The 13,227-nt window shown below is 51.5% G+C and overlaps 1 protein-coding gene across 1 annotated transcript in view; it reads right to left on the bottom strand.

The window, feature by feature from the left end:
- The window catches only part of WSCD2 (WSC domain containing 2), a 132,223-nt gene extending 121,558 nt beyond the window's left edge, over window positions 1-10,665 (bottom strand). Inside the window, exon 1 of the mRNA XM_023559442.2 lies at window positions 10,396-10,665. The gene's annotated coding sequence lies outside the window, so the exon portion shown is untranslated. The remainder of the gene's footprint in view (window positions 1-10,395) is intronic.
- Window positions 10,666-13,227: the final 2,562 nt, after the last annotated feature.

The following is a 13,227-nucleotide window of genomic DNA, read 5'->3' as shown; positions in this document are numbered from 1 at the left end:
ACTTGGATTTAAGCCATGATCTGCCCTAACCCTAAAGCTGTTAGGTCAGGACGCTTGGTCTCTTGAAGGCCTTGTCTCTGCCTCCAGGAGCTGAGAGTGGGGGATTTTAGAAACAGTGTATTTTCAGAGCCGCTGGTCCCTTGCAGCCTATGAAAAGAAGGGCAGGGAGGGAGGAGGGAAGGCTGCATTGAAATGAAATACACAGCTATTATTTAAATCAGTTCAGATGCCATAAGGAGAAAAATCAAAGTCTTCTGTGGCATTTCCCCAGTGCCGTTTTTAATTCTATCTTATCAAAACATGGCTGGGATTTTGTTTTTTTTTTAAAAAATCCTGTAATTTTTTTTTTTTAATTCTCTTTTAAAAAAAGTTAAAATAGCCCACAGGTCATCAGGTGACAATGGAAGGAAGACAGGGACATTTTAGCATCTTAGTGCACATTAAAAAAAACTAATTTGTTGACTCTTTCTTCCAAAGCTAACCTCTCCCTTGGAAAGCTTTGTGTTTTGCATAAAGAGGCTGAAATCACTGCTGTCCTCCCCTCTCTGCTGGGATTGCAATGGGCTCCCACCTTAAATGGGGGATCTTTTTCTTCTTGTTGCTCTGGCCATGGTTTAATGGAATCATTTCATTCCCTTTTACTTAAAACCTTTACAGTCTTGACCGCGTCTGGGTTTTCTCTCCACCATCTCCACAGTAGCTGCTCAGCAAGAATTTCTCGCAGGAGCCCATGGGTGAACCTCGATGGGATGGGAGTACAGGGTGGCAGCGAGCCAGGAACTCCCTCAACATCTGGGTTTCTTCCCTTTGCCGTGTCCAAGGCTCCCAGCCCATCCTCACCCAGCGTGTCTCAGAATCTCCCTGCACCTCCACCTCTGGGTGTTTGTGGAGCTCTGGGGATGAGATCATGCTGTGAGGAGAAGAGAGTACAGGCTCCAGAATCAGGCTGGGGTTCAAATCCCAGCTCTGCCACTTAAGAGCCACGTTTGGCCTCAGGCAGTCTCTGTACCTCTTCAGACCAGTTTCCTTAACTTTGTTGCTGTTGGCAGCTGCTAAGAAGTCGCCCCTCAACTCACAGTGACCCTATGCACAATGGGATTGAACCATTGTGATCCATAGGGTTTTCCATTGACTGATTTTCTGCAAGCAGATTGCCAGGCCTTTCTTCCTAGTCCATCTTAGTGTGGAGGCTCCACTGAAACCTGTTCAGCATCATAGCAGCAAGCAAGCCTCCACTAACAGAAGGGTGGTGGCTGCTCATGAGGTGCACTGGCTGGGAATCGAACCCAGGTCTCCCGCATGGAAGGCGAGAATTCTAGCACTGAACCATCACCTTCCTCAGAGGATGGCTGTAAGGATTAAAGGAGTAAAAACACAAAATGGGCAGAGCACAGTTGCCTGAACAGCATGATCACTTGTATCAGTTAGGGGCCCAGCAGGTAACAGATGGCTCACCCTACCTGGGTGACCAAGGAGAGTTACAATGGGGAAACAGGGTGTGAGGAAATCACACAGGTGATGCAGCACCCATGGGATAGCAACACTGGGGAGCCGTTACCACCCCTGAGCCCAGAGGGAGAAGGTTCCTGAACGCAGAAGGCCCCCAACAGTAGTATCAGAAGACAGCATCACCATTGCCCCGTGGTATTATCTTCACAGTACTCACCACTATCTGAAATTGTGCTCTCCACTTATTTATGTGTTTCTCATTCTAACTCCCCTCCCTGCAATCGTCTTGGGACAACAAGGACTCTGCCTTGCTCGACACTCCACTAGCACGTACGGGCCCTAGCACATAGTAGGTGCTCAGTACATATTCGTGCCTGGTGCATTATAAGCACTCAATAAATACATGTTGAGTGGATGAATGTGGAATGGTTCATTCATTTACTCACTGTAGTAAGCCAAATAGTGGCTCCCCCAAAGATGCCCACATCCTAATTAATCCCTGTAACCTGTGATGATGTTACCTTTCATGGTAAAAGGGACCTGGCAGATGCGATTAAGTTAAGAGTCTTGAGATGGAGAGATCCTCCTGGATTATTTGGGTGGGCACAACGTAAATCAGAAAGGGTCTCATAAGAGGAAGGCAGAAGGGTCAGAGTCAGAGGAGACAGCATGATGGAAGTAGAGGTCAGAGTGATGTGGTCACGAGCCAAGGAAAGCAGGAAGCTTCTAGAAGGTTCAAAAGGCAAGAAAGCAGATTCTCCTCTAGAATCTCCAGGAAGAACTTAGCTCTCCTGATGCATTTTAGACTTCTGCCCTCCACAACTGCAAGATAACGAATTTGTATTGTTTCAAGCCACTGAGTCGGTGGTAACTTGTTACAGCATCAACAGGAATCTCATACACTTATGCCTGACTAGTAGCATGAGATCTAAGGGGTCGTGGGACCTGTCATGGACTGGGAGGTTCTAGTCCCAGCTCTGCCACTAAGTCTGTGAGACCTCAGACAATTCCCTCCCCTTCTCTGGGCCTCAGTTTCCCACGTTCATAATGCCTGGGGGTGGGAGAGCTGATAAGCTGCTCTGTGGGACCCCTTGCATACCAGGGATCCAGGCAACTCTGTTAGAAGTTCAGACTCAAAGATGTGGTGGTCATGGTAGCAAGAGCCTCAGGACTGTCCCAGGGGCCACGGTAGCCCAGCTGGCAGTGAAGGACCCTCCCAGAGGTGATGAGGAGCAAGGGGCAGAAGACTCAGGGAGGCCCAGGGAGAAGCCATTGGCACCATCCACAACCTGGTCTTTGGCACTCAAAGAATAAGCTGCGTTGGCCCCAAGCCACCACTGGCTCTTTCTGCAGGAGAAGACAACTGGTTCACCTACCATGATCATCCAGTTTCCAATGCCAGGGGGCAGGCAGAGCACCAAAACCAAAAGACCCAGTGCCCTCGAGTCCATTCCGACTCCTAGCGACCCTAGAGGACAGCGTAGAACTGCCCCATAGAGTTTCCAAGGAGCGCCTGGTGGATTTGAACTGCCTACCTTTTGGTTAGCAGCCATAAGCACTTAACCACTACGCCACCAGGGTTTCCAGGCAGAGCACAGGATGGTATAAAAGAGAATGACAAAAAGCAAGTCCCTCTTGGGCTTGACAAAGTCCCTGGGTGGTGCAAACAGTTAGCACACTTAGCTGCTAACTAAAAGATTGGAGGTTCCAGTCCACTTAGAGGCATCTCGGAAGAAAGGCTTTAGACTTCTAAAAAATCAGCCACTGAAAACCCTATGGAGAGCTGTTCTACTCTGACACTCATGGGGTCGCCATGAGTTGGAGTCAACTCGATGGCAACTGGTTTGGTTTTTTGGGGAAGGGAAGTGTTGGAGGGATGGGTTATTAGGAGAGGCCCCAATTCCGGCAGGTTCCCCAGGCCTCATCGCTCTGCTTGCAGACAGCTAAGGATTTGCCTTGCAGCTCTCTGATGGAATCCACCTCTGGCAAAATCAGAAACAAAAGCTACCCAATAACAATAATGTTAGTGACTTGCACTTACAGAACTCATATTGTAAGCCAGGCTCCATTCTAGGTCACCGAATTTTCACACAGCCCTTTGAGTCAGATACAATCATTAGTATCTCTGTTTTACAAATGAGGAAACTAAGGCACAGAGTGGTTAATTCCCTGCACAAGGTCCCTTAGCTGATAAGCAGCAGAGCTAGGATTGGGACCCGGGCAGGCTACCTTAGGGGGTGGCTCAGAAGTGCTTCACATCCTGCCTCACACACTTTTTGTGCTGAAACCTTTCCATACGGAGGTCATATCATCCTTGCGATAGTCCTAGAGACATCAGCTCACCATTCCTTTTTTATAAATAAGGAAACTGAGGTATAGAAAGCTGAAGCCCTTGGCCCGAATCACATGGGCAGCTGGCCTTTCCCAGCTTTTTACTGCTGAGCTAGCGTTCCATCTACGTTGGCTTCAGCCAGTCGAGTGAGCTTCTGTTATTTAAAACCCTGTTCTGGTATTTCAGAGCCTCACATGGGCTTGTTCTCTTCCCACCAAGAGCAATAATAAACATTGTTCTGAACACTTACTACATGCCAGGCACTGTGCTAGGGTTTTATGTGAATTAACTTATTAAACGCTCAGAACAACCCTAGGAGAAGGTACTGTTGTTATCATCCCCATTTTACAGATGAGGCAACTGAGGCTCAAAGGTAAGACAATTGCCCAAGATCAGGGCAAGCGGGTGGTGGATCTGGGTGGCCAAGCAGGCCAAATCCAGTGACCATGCCAGTAACTCCAACACTGCACAGCCTCCAGTGAGCTCACGCTGGAGCATGGACCACCTGGACTCCTTTCTCCCACTCAAGATCAGCTGGAAGGACTCTCCCTAGGTCCAGCTCTAGGCGTGTTCCAAGTCCCCAAGCTGAAAGGACTGGCGAGGGAGTCTTCCATAAAAATGGAAACGAGAAGCAGAAGAACTTCTAGAATTATTATGTCATTCAGCCATAAATTCTCTCTTGTTTGAAAGTATGTTCCGCCCAATTAATTCCACCCCATACCAAAAAACCTGTTGCCATCAAGTCAATTCTGACTCATGGTGACCCTACAGGACAGAGTAGAACTGCCCGATGGGGTTTCCAAGGAGCAGCTGGTGGATTCGAACTGCTGACCTTTTGTTCAGCAGCCGAGCTCTTATCCACTGTGCCATCAGGGCTACAAACATCAAATTTTATTTGGACATAGACCTTCTCCATGGCCTAAGGAATGATCAGGGAACTCATACCTTCCTGGTTTTATTTCCTAAGCTGGTAAACTGGGGCCACAGTTCTCAGCCTGGGACCCAAGAATTCTGGGGCTCAGTGAGAGGACTCACCTGGCTGACAGTGCCAGGTGTAGAACCATTCGTTCAGTCTGTCAACATGCACTTATTGAGTACCTACTGCATGCCCAATGTCTCGGTGCTGTGATGCAGCTGTGAACATGAAGAGGGTTATTCATCGGCAATATCTCCTTTATCCTTCCAGGGGTGGTCTCCACCCAGCCCCACCCTGCCTAGCACAGGACCTGGTAGCTCTGGTATGAAGTCCAACCAAACCAAACTCATTGCCGTCAAGTCAATTCTGGCATGAAGTAGGCGCCCAATAAAGAAGAGTTGGATAAATGAATGGAGGCACGAGTATGCTTTTGACTCAAGTAAGTCACTAAACTATGCTTATGGAGGAGAAAGCGAAGGTTCGAAGAGATGGCTTGCAGGAGATGCCCCAGCTGGCATGAGGAAGACACAGAGTTTGGCGGATCTGTCTCCCCACTGGCTCTAACAGAGGCCCGCGGACACAGCATGGCTAGGAGGAATCTTGGTTACCCTCATTCAAGAAAATGACTTGTCCTCTGGCTTAGCTGCTCATGGCTGAGTGCTTCCTGTATAGCTGGCTACTGTCTCACTGAATGGTCCTAAAACCCTGGAGAAGTACAGGAGTTCACTGTGCAGCCTGAATGAGTACCAGCAGCCAAACAGTAGAAGGAAAGACAGGCCGTATTGCGTAGCTATGCCACAATAATGCTGCGTAACAAACAACCACAAGCCAGTGACACACCATAAGAGGCATTCATTCAGCTGAACTCTCTGTGGCTAGCCAGAGCTTGGCTGAGCTAGGCCGGGTTTGGCTCTTCACTAAGGTTTGGGCTCAGGGCGGCTCAACCTGAGTTTGTTCTGGAGTCAGGCAGGGGTGGCAAGTACTTTGAGGGAACATGCAAGGTACCCTAAGGCCTCAGCTTGGAAGGGGCACACCGTCACTTCCATCTCATCCTAATAGCCAAGCTAGTCACATGGCTGAACTCAAAGTTAAGGAGCAGGGGCAGATACTCTGGCCCTTTATTGAGAAGCAGTTCCTTGGTGGCACAGGTGGTTTGCACTCAACTATAAGCCTAAAGGCTGGCGGTTCAAACCCACCCAGCAGCACCATGGAACAAAGGCCTGGCAATGTGCTTCCATAAAGACGACAGTCCAGAAAACCCTAAGGAGCAGTTCCACTCTGTAACACATGAGGTTACCACGCGTCGGCATAAACTCAACGGCAACGGGGTTTTTTTTGTTTTGTTTTGTTTTTAGTGAAAAGGCAAAGTCTCAAGGCTAAGGACGCGGACCCAGGAAAGAGGAAGGAATTGGGGCCAGAGAGGTTTCAACCCCAATAACCAGACACCAGCCATATCAGGGAAGGGGACCCACACTGGCCTTGCCCTGCCTGCCTCGCCAGCCTGCCACCCTCTCTCTCATCTCATCAACTGTGTCAAAGCCTGGAAGAGCCCCTGTGCAGGGACACCTCCAGTCTATGGGGACCACTGGCCCACTCACACCCCACCCCAGTGCCCGTCTTCCCAGCATCTGTACCTGCTCCGGGGAACCATTAATCTTGGGCAATTTCTTTCCTCACCTGATTTGTTTATTTAAGGCAAACAAGTTGCTCCTAATTAGAAGCACTGCTGTCGAACGTTCTGCGCATCCTAGGCTTCCTATTTTCAGACCTTCTGCCTAAAATTATACCTGCGCTGTTAACATCTGTGAGTTTGTTCAGCAACCCTCCTAAGTAGAGGCTTCTGGCGAGAGGGGCTCGGGTTGGTTGGGAGAGGGGAGAAGGAGCTGGGGGCAGGAAAATACATGGGACTCTGGAGAACTACACAGCAGAGGTGCTTGGAATAAAATGAACACGCAGCATCCCAGCACCCTGCCCAGAGCCGGCACCGCCTGCCGGCCTGCTGAACCAGCCCCTGGAAGGCACACGGCATGAGCACAATTCAAACCCGAAGACAGGGAGAAGGTTCGTCTTGAAGGTTCTGAGGTTCTTCTGTCTGGGGGCACTCACGCGCGTCTACACCTACCCCCACGGGCATACACCCACCCCCCAATGGTACTCATACAGCCCCGCAGAGATGCACACGCTCAGAAACTCACGCAGACACCAGGTTCGTGCAAGAAGGTATACTGCAGCACTTGCAGGTAACACACTCAGAAACACACACACACACATGCGTGAGCCATGATCAAAAGTTACGCTGCTACACAAGCAAGCAACACGCTCAAAAACGCACACATACACCCACAGACAGGCAAGGCATAATGCAACACCCACAGTTACACACACTCGGAAACTCACTCATGTACACAAGACACGCACCGAATTCCCACTGCAATATGCAGGAACACACATTCTGAGAGCCTCGCACGGGCCAGATGCACACTCAAATGGACATACCCCGCACCCAGAGACCAAATCAGAAGCACACACATATTCTGAGATTCAATTAAGCGTGCAGTGCTACACTCATGTACACACCTAGAAACACGTGTACACACACCGATGCACAAAGAGTTTATACCGCAATACACACCAGTGTGTACCCTCAGGAACACACATATACACAGAGACGCAGTCAAATGCACACTCTAAAGCTCACAAATATACATGCTCAGGAACTCACCCATACACACGGTGACACTCACAGAGGTTACACTGTGACACACAGGTGCACACACTCAGAAGTACACACCTACACAGAGACGTACAATTAAATGTGCAACGTCCTATACACAAAGACACAGCACAAATGTGCATTGAAAACCACGTAGTTGCCTGTAAGCACATAACCGTGAGTTCACAAACGCAGAGTTGCACACACGTGTGCACTCACACGCACCCACCTGCTTGGTCAAAGACATGCGTGTGACTCACATACGTGCATCATTTAACACTCACCGGCACCCACACATGCCCTCACTCGTGCGCACTCTCTTCAGGCACGCACACACACATTCTCCCAACGTGCACTCTCCCAAGTACAACACTCATATGGACACTTCACACAGGCATGTGCACAACGCTCACTTAAGCACTTCGTGCAAGTCATACTCACCTGAGCACATGTGCACAAACCTGCATGAGGAGGCACATATACGTGCACGTGCACACACAGTCACACACACACACCAGATTCCACCAAGAAAGCAAACTGTTCGTTTTCTCAGAGTCCCAAAAGCCGAGCCCACAAACTGAGCCAGCACACGGGGAACTTCTCCTGCTCAATTCTCTCCTGCAAACCCATGTCAGCCAGGATGTGGGAACCCTGCTTTGGGGAGAGAGATAAACGTTCCAGGCATCAGAACCGCTCAGAAAGAAATAAGACTTGACAATCTGCTGCTTTCTCCCCACAGTGTCAGCACACACACACACCCACACACACAGTGTAAGGCTATAAAAACGTTTCTCTCCCCTGCATGGCTGTTCCTGCCGGGAACAGTGGCCTCACCTGCCCATCTTGGGGCAGCCACCAGGCGCTCCACAGACTGGGTGCCTGACACCCAGACAGACTGAACTTCCCTGCCCTGGGTCCCTAGACAGCTGCAAAGTTGAAGCCATGGTGACAGCCTACCTCTACCTCCTGTTGTCATGGCGATACAGTAGCTGGGTGCATCCAGCCTCCCTGACCGCCCTGGGCTCCCCACTAGCAGTGCTGTCCAGCGGTGCTTTTATGAGGATGCAGGGAGGGGGCAGAGACTGCAGGTGTCAGGTGACTGGAGAGGACAACAGCCCGGCCCCCAGTTAGAGGACTGCCTGGTGCTTGGGTGGGACAGGGACGTCCTCTGTGGGGACTACAGCACCCGGATGCCCATGCTGAAAACAGACGGTGTTGGTGCTGCCTCTGTGGAGCTCCAGGGTCCACTAAACTGGACGCTAAACACATTCCACGCGCCATTTCATTTGGTCCTCCCAAAACCTTCTCAAGTAGGAACTATCATCTCCCCATTTTACAGGTGGAGCAATTGCGGTTTGGATGTTACAGTGACTGGCCAAACTGAGATCACTTGAGTCCTGGGTCTCCTGAACACGAAATTATATCGCCTCCTGGAAATCAGGGTTTTTTTTCCTGGAATTCTGAAAATTTCATCTGTGGCAGTCGCTCAAAGTCATGAGGGTGTCTGAACTGAGACCTCTGAGAATATGTGAAATATCTTCATTTTACAGAGGCAGCAACTGGGGCCCAGAGAGGTCTAGTGATTTGCCCAGTCACACAGCAAATGGAGGGCAGGCTTGGAAGGTCTGACCCAAAGATGGGGCTTTCCTCAGGACGTCACACATCTGCCTTGGCACACTGGCGAATCCTCGGGAAGCAGCTCCTAGACTGGCCATAGGTCAGAACCTCAAGCAAGGACAGGAGGTCCTCAGAATCCGACCTCATGTCCCAAAGCCTGTCCAAGAACAACATAACAACGCTATTCTTCAGAGGCAGGTGCCCAGTCCCAGCAGGTGGTTACGGGGCTGGGGGAATGTTTCCAACCCTTCACTCCCTGCCTTACCGACCAGGCAGTCCATCAAGACGGCCCAGCCCTAGCCTGGGACCCCAGTGAGAAAGCAGGAGACATCTATTGGACTTCGATGGCTCCAAAATGAGCCTTGGAGGCAAATGGACTCTTTAGAGCATGCTTTTCACAGGGAGGAAAACAGTCTGGCCAAACTCACAAGCTATGTGCCTGCTCAACAGAGCCTCAAGGGGCTGGAAAGTGGGGAATGACCCATATCCCCAAACCTGGGAGTGGGAACTCCCAGGAGGCCCATTCCAGCCATCCACTCCAGCACCTCTTCTGCAAAAAGTTTGCGCCTTTCCAGACTCCAATCTGAAAGGTCTCATTGAGCAGGCCAGGAAACTTCCCCAAATCTTTTCCTTACCTAAGGACTATGCCCCTTTTATTCTTTGGAACTGCAAGGGATGGAAGTGACCCCCACCCCTCCCAGTGGCTCTGCCAAGAGAGCAGACTCCTGCAATCACACTCCGCGCTGCTCGAAGGGCTTTGATGGCAGCTGAGTGGGTCCCCATGTCCCTGTCCCCAGCTCTCTCTCTCTACACACACACACACACCAGAACGGACAATTAGCAAGCCAGCAAAGCACTCCACACAAAGCCTATGGCCTGGGCAGTTCTGCCTGTTGGCACCAGATGACAGGATGACAGGAAGCCTCATTCACCAGCAAATTCACCCTCAACAAGCACCTCCTAAAGCCAACTTGAAAATATGACCGGCTCCTTCTCCCCTGGAACTTTGAGCTGGCCTAGAAAGAGACGATTCCTGAGTTAAAGGGGCTCATTGCATCCCCCCTCCAAGCTTGAGAAGCCCGAGTATGTGCCTTTGGGGGTCCTACGGGGACCACGAGGAAGGGCACTTGGATGTGCCCGGATGTCCCACGCCCTTCCACAGGAAAGTTTGTCATTTGCCCAAAGCTAGTCTGTCACCACTCCGGGTTCATCATTCAGCCGGCTCCAGGCGCTGAGCCCCCAGGCTGCGGGGAGGTGGCTGCAACTGAAGCCCAGCTCCTCTGGGGAGAGAAACCATTTCACAGCGGCTCCGCGCCCCGCTCCCTGATCGAACCCGCTTAACCAGCCCCAGGCCCCCGAAGCCCTTACCTGAGGGGTCTCGGCCGCTTGCAAACTCTGCCAGCGGAGCCCAGAGGGGACCTGGGGTCTCTCTCTCTGCCACTCTCGCGTCCCGCTTGGCGCGCCCGCTGTGTGGGCGCTTTTCTGGCTGCCAGCTGCTGCATTGGCATCAAGGAAAGCGAAGCCCAGGCTCCCTTTCTTGCCACCAGGGCTCCTCCGGCCGGGCCCGGGGCTATTTCTGCGGGTCTGGTGCAAGTGGCATCCTCCGTGCCTCCAGCAGGAAAGTAGAAGAGCGTGCGCCCTGGATTGCAGCGGCGGCGGCGGCGGCCGTGGACTAGGAGGCGGTGGCGACGCCAGCCGGTGAGCCGCGGCCGCGGGCGGAGGCGAGAGGAAGTGCAACCGGGCTCCTGCGAGCCTGGCGCTCGGGCGGGCAGCCGGGCGGCACTGCGGTGCCCCGTGCAGCGGCGAGGCCCCGCGCACCCCCGGCCCCCCGGAGCGTGGGCGCCGGCTGCGCCTCCGCGAGGGCTCGACCGCCTCCCTCTCGCTCGCTGCCTCTTTCGCTGCCTCGCTGGCTCTCCCGGACTTCACGTCTCCAGCCTGAGCTCCCCGCCGCCGCTGTCACCGCCGCCGCCACCACCGCCGCCAGCAGCGCGCCTCAGCCCCGCGCGCTCCTCGCACGGAGCCACAGCACTGCCTGCCGCTTAACTCCTTGCGTGCCACTGGGCCCTCCGCAGCATCCCGGAGACCTGGGCAGACCCGGGTGCCAGGCCTGCTGCGGAGTGAGGGCGAGGGCCTCACCCTCAGGCCTCAGTTTCCTCGTCTGTAAAATGGGTTTGATAAATCTATGAGTCAGAATCGACTTCACGGCCTCGGGTTTATCGGGCTGTCAGGAGGACTAACCGAGTTGATTATGCGAAGTGCCAAGATCCATGGCATTAAGTAAGCACTCAATATTTGTTTACTGTTAAAGAAGCTTCTTAGCAAGTGCCTCGCACACAGTGAACACCTAACAAAGGGCAGTTTTGAGTTTTTTTCTTTTCTTTTCTTTTCTTTTTTTTTGGTATTTGGTTTTTTATTTTACTCGGCAGTGGGTTTAAGCTATGTGACCTCTGGCTGATCACTTCCCCTCTCTGAATCTGTTTCCTGCAGAGCTCTGTGACCTTGAGCAACTCATATCACCTCTCTGAACCTCTGTTTCCTCATCTGTAAAGTGAGAACGATAATACCCAACTTCAAACGACCACAACAGGACTCCATCTCACACAAGGCATGTGACAAGAGCCACCACTTAGAGCCTCCTAGGTGCCAGGTGCCTCACCATATAATTGCAAACACATAATCACCTCATTAAGCCATCAAAACAACCCTGGGAGGCAGCTATTTCCATCTCCAATTTTCAGAGAGAAGTGAGGCCCAGAGAGGTTAAGTGGCTCCTCCCAGGTTAGCACAGCCAGAAAGTAGCAGAGCTGGGATTTAAACACAGGGCTTTCTGAATGCAAAGGCAGCCAGTACCTGTTAAGTTTGGGACTCAAGGAGGAGGCTGTAAAGTGGCTGTTAGTGGGTTACTCTTCTTTGGGACCGGCAACACAAGTTTGTATCCGCATTGTTTTCACAGTTATAAAATCAATCCCTGTCTAATGTACACAATTCAAAAAATATATGGAAAAGGATAAAAAGAAACCAATCAACCCTATTCCCACCACCCAGCCATAATGATTATTAACGTTTTGGTGTACTTCCTTCCAGTCTGCTTTCTGTATCTACATGTAAAAGCAGTTGGCACAAAGTGAATCATTTCATGGACACCATTCTGTATCAGGAGACAGACAGGGCTTGGCAAATGCACCTCAGAGATCCTTTGTCAAGGCTGAGATCTGCTCTGCTTTCTCACACCCACAACAACCCTACTGGCCCAAGGGAAAATGTACAGCATTTGGGATTAGTGTGTCTCACCCAGGTATCAGTTGGCAAACCCTGTTCTGGTGCCTTCCCCTCCCCTCACGCCTCACAGGCCTCACGCCTCCCTCTTGGAAGATCATTCTCTCCCCTGAAAGGCAGTGGCCGTGGAGCCTTCACACACCCTCTAACCTGCCCCCCCTCCGTCCCTCATCCCTGCCCCACCATGAGTAGAGCGTTCCCAGAGTGCCAGCGCCAGAGGGACCCTCGTATGACAGACACGTCCAGGGCCAGTAGAGCACTTGGCTTAAGGTCCGGGCGACCTGGGTTCAATTGCTGGCTCTGTGCTGGGCCAGCTGCAAGTCCTCCAAGCCCCTCTGAGTCTGTTCTATGTCTGTAACGTGAGGATGTAGATAATGCCAACCCCCGGTGAGGACTAGCTGAGATAATGACTAGTAAACGCTCAGTGAACGGCAGCTGCTGCTTATTAATAGTTAGGGAAAGTGATCCGAATCATACTAATATTGACTGCCAACAGTTACAGAGTCCTTGCTAAGTGACAGGGACAATTCCTATCAATTCTTTACAACCACCTTACCAGTTCCCTTGGAGTTGATGTGGACTCATGGCAACCCCATGTGTGTCAGAGTGGAACTGTCCTCCATTGGGTTTTCAGTGGCTGATTTTTCAGAAGTAGATTGCCAGGCCTTTCTTCTGAGTCACCTCCGGGTAGACTCGAACCACCAACCTTTCGGTAAGTAGCCCAGTGCTTAATCATTTGCACTACCCAAGGTGATAGATATTAGAATTAGCCCATTTAAAGATGAGGAAATTGAGGCCCAGAGAGATGAAGCCATTTGCCCAAAAGCACACAGCAAATTCATGGCAGAGCCTGGAGCAGACCCCAGCTTTTCTGGTCCCCACCCAATTGTGAGCACTATTCCTACTGGCAGACTCTCTGAGCAG

The sequence above is a fragment of the Loxodonta africana genome, chromosome 19 (assembly GCF_030014295.1).
Source record: "Loxodonta africana isolate mLoxAfr1 chromosome 19, mLoxAfr1.hap2, whole genome shotgun sequence".
NCBI classification, from domain to species: Eukaryota; Metazoa; Chordata; class Mammalia; order Proboscidea; family Elephantidae; genus Loxodonta; species Loxodonta africana.
This window is presented reverse-complemented; position numbering and strand designations above follow the sequence as displayed.